The sequence below is a fragment of the Panicum hallii genome, chromosome 4 (assembly GCF_002211085.1).
Source record: "Panicum hallii strain FIL2 chromosome 4, PHallii_v3.1, whole genome shotgun sequence".
Lineage (NCBI taxonomy): Eukaryota > Viridiplantae > Streptophyta > Magnoliopsida > Poales > Poaceae > Panicum > Panicum hallii.
In genome coordinates this window covers 11,323,331-11,326,010 of record NC_038045.1, presented here as the reverse complement: position 1 = coordinate 11,326,010, position 2,680 = coordinate 11,323,331, and the positions used below count along the sequence as shown (strand labels likewise).

At 44.0% G+C, this 2,680-nt stretch overlaps 1 pseudogene; it reads right to left on the bottom strand.

Annotated features, from left to right (window-relative positions):
* Positions 1–538: 538 nt before the first annotated feature.
* LOC112890349 lies at positions 539–1,190 on the bottom strand (annotated as a pseudogene).
* Positions 1,191–2,680: the final 1,490 nt, after the last annotated feature.

The window sequence follows — 2,680 nt, the reverse complement described above, 5'->3', positions numbered from 1 at the left end:
CAACCTTGTTTCCCCTTAAACTTTTTGGACCCCCAGCTTTAAATTACATTTGCTAATCATTTATTTGACAGTGCCAAATAAGCTGTAAATTGCATGTACGGTGACTATCATATAGATAAAGTTTCATTTTATTTTTCTTGCATTATTGAGCTATCAACCCCTGAGAGCCTGATATCCATCATCCTTTTTAGAATTATGTTGTGCTAGATATGCAGCCTAGACAGTAGTGATCCTTTATCCTTGTTAGAGTTCTATTTTGCTACGTAATAGGCTAGGCAGTACCAATCCTATATCCTTTTTGAAAATTATGTTTCTCAATTTTCAGTTTCTAATCATTGTTTTGACCATTCAATCTTTTGGTGCAATTTGTGCCTAAGATTGCTGTCATTTTTACCTTCTAGGGATATAATAAGGGCAAACTGGAACTATACCATTAAAAAAACCCATCTTTAGAGATACACCATTGAAAGATTCAATTATAGAGATATACCATTAAAAGATGATACCTCTTGCTGCTTACCATTTCTGTCAACTCCATGTTAAATGTGACCATTGTATCCTTGCTAAGAAAAGAATTATATGTCCACGATACATCTCTCATTGCAATGGATGGGATGGTTTCTCAGCAAGAAGGCGAGGAAGCTCCTGCTGCTGCAACCTCTGCTCCAGAGCAGGAGGCGTAGCCTGCGAAACAAGGGTCTGGACAGGGACCTTGACCACATCCCGGCGAACGCCGATATCCGAGACATATCGACCGACGCAATACATGCTGGTGGTGACAAGGGCGAGGCCGGCCGCGGGGCACTGGTGGTGAGGAAACGCAGCGGCGACGAGGCCACCGCACTGAAGGCGGCTGTGAGGGATGCGAGCTGGCCGCTGCGGTCAACACTGAAAGCGGTCTCGACGAGCAGCCCCGTCTTGCACTAGATGGCAAATTAAGTCCTCGCAGTTGTTCTTGAAGAGGGAGTAGACGCTGAATCCCCCCTATCCAGGAGGTAGCAGGCGCGGTGGACGACGACATGGCCAGGGTCGGAGGCGGCCAGAGTGCAGGTCCCTCCACGCGCCTTGGCGAGGAAGAAGGCGGGCGAGATGGTGTAGTGGAAGAGGTAGAGGTTGTCGCTGCCTCCGTGCAAGAAGCAGTTGAGGCAGGACATGACGCCCCCCTCATGTCCATGTGCCAGGTGGGCACATCACTGGCAGGTGGTTGCCGCCACCGGCTAGGAGGAGCTCAAAAGGAAGAAATCCTGGAAGGTGCTAGGGGAGAGTGCTGCTGGGGAGACGCGTTGTGCGGTCCCACAGGCAAAGCTCCCTCTGCAGATTTCCCATCATTTGGAAGTCTGCGTGATAGGGTTTCAGGGCATTCCCTTCGTTTTCCACAGGGAAGAAATCCACGACCCATCAGGTTGCGCAGCACTCTCCCCCTCGTCTCCTCGATCGCTCGCGATGCCGTCTCCGCCTCCTTGCTCGCAAGCCCCCGCCTCCTCCTCCTCATCATGATCCCTCACCTCACGTGGGCAGACGCTGCCCCCTCCTCCTCCATTTCATCTCACACTGTGAGGAGTTCGACAGCATAGAGGAAGCTCAGGTAAGGCACAAAATCTCTGGAGGGCGCGTAGGTTCTTGGGAATGGTGATTCACGGAACAGAAGATTTCTAGAGGCAAAGGAACTACTACAAAAATAATTTGTAGCAACATCCTCTTTTTTTCTAGGGGCGGGTCAAAATGTACCCCGCTCTTGTAAAGGGAGCGGGATCCTGTAGCAACCGACCTGCCTCTGGAAAAGCATTTATAGGGGCGGATGACAATATCACCCGCCTCTGAAAATGACCGATAAAAATCTAGTGCCCCCTTCTTCGTCCTCCTGACAGCCCATTGCTTGCTCGGGTAGGTGCTGCCCAAAAATACAAAAAAAAAGGGGAGGGAAGGTTTTAAACTTGATTTTCTTCGAGTTGGAGCCCGTAGGAGGTAAGTTGGTGCTAATCTCATATCTTTTCTAAGCTTTTTTGTTAGTTTTAAGGCTCAAATGGTGCTCTCTTTATCTCTAACTAGATCTAGATCTTCATGGTGTAGATTTATTATTTGAGGCTCCATTTGACTCAAGTTTTTGGATGAAGTTATATTATTTTAGTAGAACAAGATTATATATTCATTTTGGCTCAATCTCTATGTTTTAGCCTTATTTCCAAGTAAACAAATTCCTAGATCTATGGAGGAGAGAGAAGAAGATTTATCTTTTTTATATTTACACACATGCATGATAGTTATTTTCATCAAAATTTACTTGTTCAATAATAGGTTGGGTTTTGATTTTTTTAGTTTTTACATGTTATATTAACTTTTTCAATATCTACGCATATATAAAAGTATATATTTATGGCCATTTGGGGATCTATTTGACTCAAACTTTTGGATAAAGTTATGTTATTTTAGTAGGAGAACTATATTATGTAATCATTTTGATCTAATCTTTATGTTTTAGCCTTATTTCTAAGTAACCAATTTTCTAGAGCCATGGAGTAGAAAGAAGAAGATTTGAGTTTTATTTATATTTGTACACATGCGTATCTAGGCGTGTATAAAGGTATATATTTTCTAAATTATTGAAGAGTTTGTTTTAATCCATTTAAATTATTTGTTGATGTTCAGAGATGGATAGGATATGGATGTGCAAAGCACGAAG